The sequence below is a fragment of the Leuciscus leuciscus genome (genome assembly GCF_965113295.1).
Source record: "Leuciscus leuciscus genome assembly, chromosome: 10".
In the NCBI taxonomy this organism is placed as follows: Eukaryota; Metazoa; Chordata; class Actinopteri; order Cypriniformes; family Leuciscidae; genus Leuciscus; species Leuciscus leuciscus.
This window is the reverse complement of record NC_138734.1, coordinates 11,376,711-11,386,696: the sequence shown is the minus strand read 5'-3', so window position 1 is coordinate 11,386,696 and position 9,986 is coordinate 11,376,711. Positions and strand designations below refer to the sequence as shown.

The 9,986-nt window shown below is 37.2% G+C and overlaps 1 protein-coding gene across 1 annotated transcript in view; it reads left to right on the top strand.

The window, feature by feature from the left end:
* Positions 1-319: 319 nt before the first annotated feature.
* sema6d (semaphorin 6D) overlaps positions 320-9,986 on the top strand; it is a 48,716-nt gene continuing 39,049 nt past the window's right edge. The window contains exons 1-2 of the mRNA XM_082182875.1: positions 320-409; positions 2,250-2,279. The gene's annotated coding sequence lies outside the window, so the exon portion shown is untranslated. The remainder of the gene's footprint in view (positions 410-2,249; positions 2,280-9,986) is intronic.

Below are 9,986 nucleotides of genomic sequence, written 5' to 3'. Positions count from 1 at the left end.
GTTCTCCTAAAACAGAACCTAAAAATTGGCTCATTCGGTATTCCCAAAATGAGCAAAAACTGTTCAAACTCCAACTGTCATAAATTAAAATCTAAACACAAACAACCTCCCTTTCTCTCACCCTAGCAACCACTCAGAACACCCTAGCAACCTGTTTGTCTGATAGACTGCATTGCCTTAAAACCTTCAAACTTCAAGCTTTTAAAACTACTTGAATCTATTCAGTGCCGGAGCCAGAGGGGTGTCCACCCCAAAATTGTATTTGCTACTGGCAGTTGCTGATGCTGAATATTATAAAAAAAAAAAAAATTACTTTCACCGGCAGCGTGCGCAGTTTTCAAACGGACGAGCAGAGGACGAGAGAATATGGTTGCAAGATACCGAAGAATAAGAAAACATCATATTTGAAGTAAGTTTTTAAGGTTTAACATCAGGGTTGTTTGCTCTGAATAAATTGCGCAATTTAGCATAACAATCCGTATGCTTACACCTGTCCTAGTACTGTGCATGTACCATGCCGTGTGTACGTTACAGTATACAAATGTTTAGCTAATGTGGGGAAGTAGGCTACAGCTCTCAGTGTTCAGCGAGTTAACATTTGGCAGTTTGAAATCGATTAGGTAGCTCAGTTAGGCTACTTAAATTCAGAATAGGTCTAGCAATGATCAAATTGGTAATTTAGACTGGTAGTTGATTTTAATGTACAGTTATGAATGCAATTTAAAGTTACTCTCTCCTCGCCATTGACGAGTTTATGGCTTTCTGTGTTTTCACTGTTATAAGGTATGGGGCACTATTACGCATCTCCTGAACGAGTATCTCCAGAACAAAACGCAGGAAAAGAAGCAGATAAGCGATATCATAATGCGATCACTATAGGACTGTGAAGTTTTGGGGGTGTTGATGGACTCAATCAACTCATCTGTGTTTTGATCATCATTCTGAATCTGATCTGGATGTAGTCTTTGATAAAAAAAAAATTAATGTTGCTTATTTATGAAACTTTATTAATGAAATTAATAAAAAAGGATGCATGAAGCTAGAATAAAACTGTTTTTTTTTGTTTTGTTTTTTTGCTGGCAGGAAAAAGTTACGATAAAAATGTTGGTTATTGGATGATTAGACACAAACAAGCAGATCAGGTGCAAACAGACCCCAGCCCTTGCATCACCACTGGACCCCAGAGCAGCTCCCTACCTGAGGCTAGTCAGAGTCAGTGTGGTCAGACTTCAGGAGCATCTACCAGACTCAGGCAGTCAATCACATACCGAAATCAGGAATTTTAATTGAGATGATTTTGTCAAATTAAAAGGATAGTTCACCCAAAAATGAACACAAAAAGAAGATATTTTAAAGCATGTTGGTAACCAAATAGTTTTGGGTTCCCGTTGACTTCCATTGTAATTTTTCTTTCTATACAATGGATGTTGATGGGAACCAAAACTGTGTGGCTACCAACATGCTTTAAAATAATCTTCTTTTGTGTTCTGCAGAAGAAGGTCATACAGGTTTGGACCTTTAAAATGTTGGTTCATGTGTGTTCTTGTTGTTGATGGCTGTGGCATTTATATTGTGATTATACACTAATGGTTCTTGTGTTATAAATAGATGTATCAAGTGTGTGTGTGTGTGTGCGTGTGTGTGCGTGTGCGTGTGCGTGTGCGTGTGCGTGTGTGTGTGCGTGTGTGCGTGTGTGCGTGTGTCCCCGAAAGTAGTAGTGACCACCCCCTGGCCACCCCATGTATAAAACTCTAGTTCTGCCACTGAATCTATTTTAGATCTTCAAACATTCATTGCAGGCTTTCTCTAGCCAACACCAAAGTTTGTTTTCACAAACTTTTTTTCTTCTCTTTTTCAATTTAAGACTTTTAAAGACCAAATGAAATAAAAATGGATATTTTGTGTGTCTCCATCTAAATGCTAGTCTGTATGATGGTTGCATTTAAAACTTAGTCATTTTCTTCATGGGAAAATTGCTGATTCATCTTTTCTGCTGGAGAATATACTTTTAACCCAATATAATAGTCTTTCGAGTGGAAACATCCATTCCCCATAAACTATAAATACCACTGCCTCTGAAGTAAACTGAAGTCTGATTCATGGGGTCTTGTCATTTATGGTATATACATAAAGCCTCTACGTTACTTTCAGATGGAATATTCTTAGGCAGCCTCGCAGCCTAAACTCTACAAATGCTAATAGCAAAACTTGTGTAACCCTGACATTGACGTTTGTTCATTCATTTACAGGTACTCTGAGAGTGTTTGGCTGCAGTTTCGGTGAGTACTGATCTATAGATCTTTTTTTCTGTGCAGTTTCATAAGTGCCACAATATGCCTCTAACGTCTCATCAAACGCGATAAGCGTTCCAATCGCTTCAAAACTCGACAGGAGCCCACACAGTTTCTCCCTGTAGTGCTGGCCTGCTTTCAGAGCCAAACCATCCTCATTCAAGTCCGCTCCCACTTCCTCTCTCTCCCCGAACAGCAGAAATCCCTTTTTGTCTTTGGCTCAAAGTGGTCTCTAATCCGTTTATTAGCCTGAAAGCTACTGGGACGTGAAGACAAACCACATGATTCCTCTGCCCTGCTCCTCTCTCCGTCCCCCCCCTCGGGAGGAGAGCCTCGCCTCGCCTCGCCTCATACTAACAGCTAGCGTGATTTATACTTCTGTCGGCTCCTGGTATATCCCCTAACACCTCGTAATGTGTCCCTCTTGCTGTGCCGCCCTGGCCAAGCTAAATGGCTAAACGACTGACAGTGAAACAGCACTGCTAGGTCAGACAAGGCAAAACCCGTCATGTCCTCTACTCTTCTAATTAACAACCATTGCTCTCAATTACCAACACACACATACACGCTTGTACCGCCAATGGCTCAAACACACATTCTTTCACATTATTTGCAGCAGGGGCATAGCAACAATGACTTTAAAGACACCATGAAATAGTTTTCTATTGAAACAGGAAGTTTGGACATATTGCACGTCACAGACACAAACACGCTTTGCAACTTGCTTTTTGCTATCTGGACATTCTCATAAAGGAATGCAGAGATTTGCCTAGATTAACAGTCTGGACAAGTCAACGCTAGTTGTCGAAAGTCAGAACAACTTGCAGAGTTGATTTGACAGATTTGACAGAAAGTTGTGTAATGTATGATGGGTTAAGACTGTTTAGCTTCAGACAACGATTCCCATCCAGTCTGAGGATATAAAACATGTTTGATATTTTGAAACAATTTTAAAACACATTTTGTTTAGTATTTTTTTTTTAATACAAAAATCTGGTAGTTTGTCATCATCAGTCATTTAGTGAATGACACCCAATTTTTCCTCTGTAACCATTTACAATGTATGATGCCTAGTTTTTTTTTATTTATTTTTTTTGTTTTTTTTTTATCATTTTCAAATGTAAAAAAATATTTTTAAAGTCTTGTAGTGCATGTTTTGTTCATCATAAACATTTTCACAAATTAACACTTTTTATGAATTTTGAAGCCTAAATACAGTCAATTAGAATTTGAATTAGAATAATTTGCAAGAGGATGATTATAAAGATAACAAGGATGTGAAAGAGGACTATTGAGTAGATGAAGTTACCTGTTCGGCCTGATGACGTTTAATGTTCCTGATAACCTCTTTAGTTGTAGTCACTTGTTAGCAACCACATTTTCCAAAACAAGTAAAAAAATTTAATAAAAAAAAAATAATAATAATAAATACAAATAAATTCATTGGAATTCATAAAGGTTTGCCTAATGTATTTTGTTTTGTAGAATAAAAAATATCTTGAGCTTGTGTTAATTACAGACCTTATTTCAGACATTTCCCCAAAAACCCATTCAAGAAACCCATTGACTCCAGGACGATGAAATCAGAAGTGCTAAAATGCTAACTCATTTTTGGGTTTTTGCCTAAAAAAAAAGATGTCATCCCTGCTGTTGAGCTTATTTACAAAATAGCTGCCCAGGGAAATTTCCAAGATGGCGACCAAATTGACTGATTGACTTAAATGTGACTTTGACTGAACAAGCACACTTGCGGCCACAGCCTTTCAGCAAACCAGTTGCAAATAATGTTGGCGCTGGAAAATGTTACGTCACCTAATTAATATTCATAAGCCAGGCTGATAAGATTTATGAGTCCCCTACCATTTTTCAGATCGTTCCTACAACCAAGATCTGCAGCCTCTCTCTCTTTCTCTCTTTCTCTCTCTCTCTCTCTCTCTCTCTCTTTCTCTCTCTCTCTCAGGACGCTCCAGGGTGCACATTCTGACATATGTGAGCCAAAATAATACAGCACTCACTGTAAATATTTACTATTATATATTAGACAGTCTGGCCAGTGTCCGCCAGCCCTACATTAATCATCATTCTTCTATCAAATTGTGTTGTGACTGAATGATCAATACTGACACAGGTGCCAGATCTTATTTACCAGAGAGAGAGAGAGAGAGAGAGAGAGAGAGAGAGAGAGAGAGAGAGAGAGAGAGAGAGAGAGAGAGAGAGAGAGAGAGAGAGAGAGAGAGAGAGAGAGAGAGAGAGAGAGAGAGAGAGAGAGAGAGAGAGAGAGAGAAATAAAGGACCTTCTTTGTTCAGACAGGAGCACAAAATGTCTCTTGCTAAAGTCTCTGACTGCTGTAATATTTATTCTGATAGGAGTGACCAGACAGGGATTCTTCATCAAAGAAACCAGTTGTTCAAGCAGGAACAGATGAAAAGATCTATTCACTTTCCTTTGATATCCAACTTCAATTGTTGAAAAAAAAGGATTTTTTTTTTTTTTTTCTATCTACCTGTAAAGCTTTCATAAAAATTATTCTGTCATGGCTGGGTTGCAGAAACTAGGAGAAATGGACCTAAATGCTGCAGTTTTATTCATAAAACTCAAGAGGAAACAAAACACTCAAGAGCAAACTCAAGGCAGGAACAGAACAACCTAGCACAATGTAACAATAATGGACAAATGAAGTGAACACAACACAGAGTTTAAATAGACCAAACTAATTAATTAACGAAATTAACATCAGCTGTGACAGATAATAAAGCAATGTAAAACCATGGAAACTATAACACAAACACAGAAACTTGAACTAAACGTGCCAAACCCACCCGCAAACAGAAACAAACCCAGAAGCTAACATATAAACGCATATTCACTTAAGGCATATTTTCTCATGGCCGGCGCTGCGTAATATATGTTTGTTGAAAACCAAATAAATCAATTCAAGAAGAAAACCCCACATGAGGCACAGCTACTGATCTCCACACACATATTAGCTAATGTGGAAAATACATGTGTACCAATAGGTGAACCACAATTACCCGTATCACACCTCAATAGCATCAAATGTGTTTTGCAATACAACATGAACACACGTACATTGTACCTAAAATTTATTAAATAATTAATTAAATAATTAATTGATTAATTAATTAATTAATTCATTCATTCATTCATTCAGATGTAAGTATATAGTAGTTAAAGACACCTATAAAGTGTGACTACACTGATATATTTTGCTTAAAGATAATGCATTTTAAATGTGAGGACAACTAAGCATATTTCCTGCAAAATTCCTATTACTGCAATGCTAATAATAATAATAATAATAATATACTTAAATTAATTACAGTTTTTATGTGCGTACAGATGATTTTCATTACTATTTTACAGAAGAAAAAAATATTATTCCAAAATTTGGGGTAAGATACAACATTTCTTTCTGAGATTTACCTGCATTATGTAAAGGTAAATCTCTCCACACAATACACCCTATAAGACCTAGCACTTGTCTGAGGCGATGTAATAAGTACTATCAAAGTACATCCACTAAACACATACAGAACTCTCTTTCTCTATCAATTCATAGAATCACTCACAGTAATAACAGCTTTGAATAACTGCAGCCAGGGAAGTGAATGAATGAGTGACAGATATTTTTCATGGCTAATGTTCAGTAAAGCTTCACCATAATAAAAGGCTTAAGACAAGTATTTTTTAAAGTAACCAAGTAACACGTCTGTCTCCGGGAAACCATTAGTGTTTACTTAGGATTTATCAATATGATTAAGTCTAAAATAGATCAATCAGACTTTTATGATGGGTTTGAAACTTGAAGTCATGAGGGACTTGTAGAGAAGGCAGAATTTCTTGCTGTTGCTAGAAACACTAATATGACATTATGTCTGGTGCAAATCTTTTCTCTTTTAACATAAACGTTTCATTCAAGGTGACCTACAATATCCCATTTCATAGATAGTCCCACTGAACCAATGCACTGATAAACATATTTTATAGAATGTCCAGTTTTCTTTTTTCATAATGGGGACTTGCAAGCAAAAAAGCACCATAAAAGATATGAAATGCTACACATGACTCATGCGCTATATAAGTAATTTAAAGCCATAGCTTTGTGTGAGGAACAGAATGAAATCTAAGTTATTCAATGAGAAATTTGCCCCTCATCCCTGTGCTGTAGATTTGAAATATCATTCATTTCAGATATGGAACAAAATAAGGGGATAAATGTATGATCATTTTAAGAAATATATAAGATATTAACTATTAATTATTATTATTATTATTTTTATTATTATTGATATCCATTTTTTTTTTCTAGGTCACCTTTACTTATTATTGATTCTTGACCATTAAGCTTCTACCATCACAACAGTTGACTAGGATCACTATGATCACAAAGGGAAAGCTCAAAAATCCAACAAGCAGCACACACATCATAAATAAATAAATAAAAACTGGCTATTAAACCTTAACATTATATAAGTGATGTTATATAAGTACAACAGACTACTAAAAATAAAGGCTCTTTCGGCCTGACCTCTTATACAGTAAGGCAGTGAAAAATTCTAGAGATAATAGGGGGCTCAAAAATTAAAACATTTATGCAACTACTTGATGTGTGTAAATCCGTGAACTCTTCAACTGTTGCCCTAAAGTAGGGCGTTAGTTCCCTTTCGCTGACTTGGTGAGGATTGAAACAACATCACTACGTATTTTTAACCAGCAATGCCTCCTCTCTGGTTCAGGACTTCATGAGTAAAGCCAAGCAGGAAAACAATGGTGTATGAATCTCTCTCTCTCTCTCTCTCTCTCTCTCTCTCTCTCTCTCTCTCTCTCTCTGTGTGATTATTACCTTTCTCTGTTTGCAGGATAATTCCCCTTTTTGGCCCTGCGCTCTGCCGGGCCCCGTTACTCCAAACAAACAGAGCAGAAGCTCTGGAGGGCTTCAAGCTAATGTAGAAACACTATCCTCCAGCTCTCAAACTGCATGTTAATGCTTGCATCTGTGGTGCCGGCCACTCGACGGGCTCAGCCACTGCAAACTGCCCCGGTAGAGCCGCGGCTCTCTCCTTATTAGCAGGCCTGACAGCACACCGTAGACAGAGCGAAGGGGATTAGACTGGACTCCAGAGACGAAAGACAGAAGCGCTCAGTATCACCGCCCGTACATGTGTACAGAACAACTCTCGTGGGTTTTAAAGAGGGATATGAGCAGTGCCAGACTGGCTGTGACTTAAACTCAGCCTGAGAGATAAAGAGACAGAAATGTTTTGGGTTTGACAATATTCGTGGCATAGTGGCACTTGCTTCAGAAAATGTCAACTGGTTCATTGGAAAAACTTAACACTGGCAACATTTTTGCAAAACGCGAAATACGTACCAATATGTACATATCACTGCAGTTTCCAACAGAAATTAACACTAGAGGCAGTAAAACAGCAAGCACTTTTAATCGTTTTCACACACAATTATGATTGCAGGGGCAGATTATGGATTAATAAAGACTTGTTTTCATGCGGCTCCTTGCACCATTATATTATGACCTCAAAACACTTTTTACTATAGTGTATGATTTGTAAACAAATATGTTTTGGAGTTTCCAACACTTAACCAGCTCCATATGTTTGGTTTTACTGACATACTAAGCTTACTCGGTAGCTCAGCTGGTACAGAATTGTACTTGTGATGCGGAGAGCTTGGGTACGAATCCTGTGAAAGACGAGTTACAATAAAAGAGATCGAAAACAAGCTAAAATGGCTTCCTCTTTATTACTAGTTATAGCATGAAAAATGATCAATGAGCAAAGGAAGCAAAGCAAAGATGAAATACAACTTGCTATCATACAACCTCTGACGTCAATGAAACAGCTTTATTTTTACACTTTTACCCAGTGGTGGACAAAGTATTTTTACTTTGTTACTTAAGTACATTTACCAAGTATTTGTACTTTATCAGAATATTTTTATTTTGAAAAAATACATTCCAAAGCATAATTTATTTTATTTACTCCATTACATTTCGTTAAAAAAACTAAAACAAATAATACATTGTCTTTACCTATGTACTGACATTTAAATTTTGACATGACATGATTTGATACACTGCATTTATTGTGTACATACATCTTTTTACATTGTACTTATATATTTTTTAAATACCTGCGTGTAATTACAGCTGCAATTCATTTCTGTAATTACATCTATAATTACACTGTTAGCCTTCCTTTATACCTTAACCCACCAAACCTGTCCTAACCAAACCGTATCCCACCTCAATTGCAGCAAATGTGTTTTGAATACAACATGAACACAACATCAAAGTACATCTGTAGTTAAAGACACCTAATATAAAGTGAAACCTTATATAAAATGACCCTATATTGTGTATTTAACACGCCTGAAAAGCAGCATTGACAAATCAACATCCAGGACTAGAAGTTTATAATAAACTATACTGTTTTCAAAGTATAGCTATACAAGAATTAAACATAATATACGTTACACATCTTGTCTGGGTAAAAAATATATTCAATATTTACATTCATATCATGACCATTTAAAGCCTGTAAACCCAGTAATTGTCATTACATTATGCAGAAAGATACAAGAAAATGAGATCCTGCATTGAGAAAAATCACAAAAAGAAAGAGTTAAAGGAAAATACATGCTGCACATTTATGCTTTTAAACTCCTAAAGCTGGGACTGTTGACTTTCATTGTAAGCGCCTTACTGCAACTATGATTTTTGTTTCGCTTTTTTATTTTAAAGAAGAAAAAAAAAAAATTCTGTGCTAATCGACATTATGCCGTTAATGTTGTCGATAGAGCTTAACCTGTATTGAACCTGGAACATTACTTTAAAGGCTGGATTATGTCCAGTGAGTTGATACTGGACATAGAGCTGAAGGTCATTGCTGAGAACTACTCTCACACACACACACACACAGTTTTGATATCGCTGTGCGGGAGCACTCTGACTTTGCGATAACAGAGAACCCATGATTTACCTCAAGGAGCTGACAGCTTTACCCAGAGAGACAATGCGCACATGTACAGACCCGTCTGCAGGAGGCGTGTGGTGGGACGAGAGGGTGGAGTGTCTGTCTTTGCTGACTCCATCTGTTCAGTGTTAAGGCTGACACAGGCATATGCAGGCAGACTGAACCAGAATGAGACTTCACATAGTAAAAACAGCTTCATCACGCCGTGTGTCATGAGTCACTCTTCCTCTAGATCAGGAATTGAGGTAAAACACAGGGAACTTCCCAAAAAAACACACCCATGCTCTCAATCCTTAAATAACGTGAGAGAACCCGTTCTTCCCCGAAAGATATGTTGCCCTAAAACCTTTCTCTTTTTTGTTAAAGTGTTCTTTTTGAGTCTCCTGCTTCATCTCTGGAGCCATAATATTGGATCTACTCCATCTGTACAGGTGATCAATATGTAGTGGGCGAGAGAGAGAGAGAGAGAGAGAGAGAGAACTCTCAAAATATCACAGGAGCTCATGAGAATATGTGGTATGAACTTTACCAAAGACAAACAAAGCCAAGAGAAAAGGTTCATTTTGGCTTTTATTGACATTAGGATTGACATTGACAATCAGGAGCGGGCAAAAGTTGGACTGCTAATGAGCATAATGTTCAACATTAAGTTCAAATCCCAGACGGGTGATTCATGAACAG